Below are 781 nucleotides of genomic sequence, written 5' to 3' on the forward strand. Positions count from 1 at the left end.
CCCCCCCTCCCCCCCGAGTGCACAAATTTTTGTGCACCGGGCCTCTAGTTTACTATAAATGGAGAAAAATCCACATGCCTCCAAACAGCTCTTTTTGGGAGTGGCAGAGGGCCCTCTGATAAGTCAGACTTTTTAATACTGATTTTTGAGGTAAAATGGTTTGTATTCAAGTAAAATTTGTAGACAATAAAGTGTATAGACTGTAGAATTATATTCTATCATTTTTGGCAAATCTGTGCATCTGTGTAATTGTTACCCCAACCTAGTAAAGAACCTTTCCATCATCCCAGAAAGTTCCTTTTTGCCGATTTCAGTGTATTACTCCCTTCCTGCCCTTGGCAACCATATTTCTGTGTTCTCTTTTCATAGGTAAGTCTTAACTGTTCTTGAATTTTTTTAAAAAATAAAAATGGAATTATACAAGGTGTTCACTTTTGTAGGTGTCTTTGTTGCTCAAAATATGCTTCATTCATGTTGTTACATATACCCACAGTTTGTTTTTGCTACTCAGTGGTTTTTCATTTTATGAACATCACACTATTTACCCTTTCTCTTCTTTATGGACACTTGGATTATTTGGAGTTTGGGGTAGTTATAGTTATTATGAACATGCTTTGTGGACATGTTTTCATTTCATTATGAAATAACTAGTAGGATTGTTGGGTCATAAAGTTTTCCAAAATGTATGTGCCATTTTATGTACATTTATGTACAGTTATGAGAATTCCAGATGTTCTTTTATATCCCATGATTTTAAATTGCATGATGACAAATGATGTTT

The sequence above is a fragment of the Myotis brandtii genome, unplaced genomic scaffold, assembly GCF_000412655.1.
Source record: "Myotis brandtii unplaced genomic scaffold, ASM41265v1 scaffold127, whole genome shotgun sequence".
NCBI lineage: Eukaryota > Metazoa > Chordata > Mammalia > Chiroptera > Vespertilionidae > Myotis > Myotis brandtii.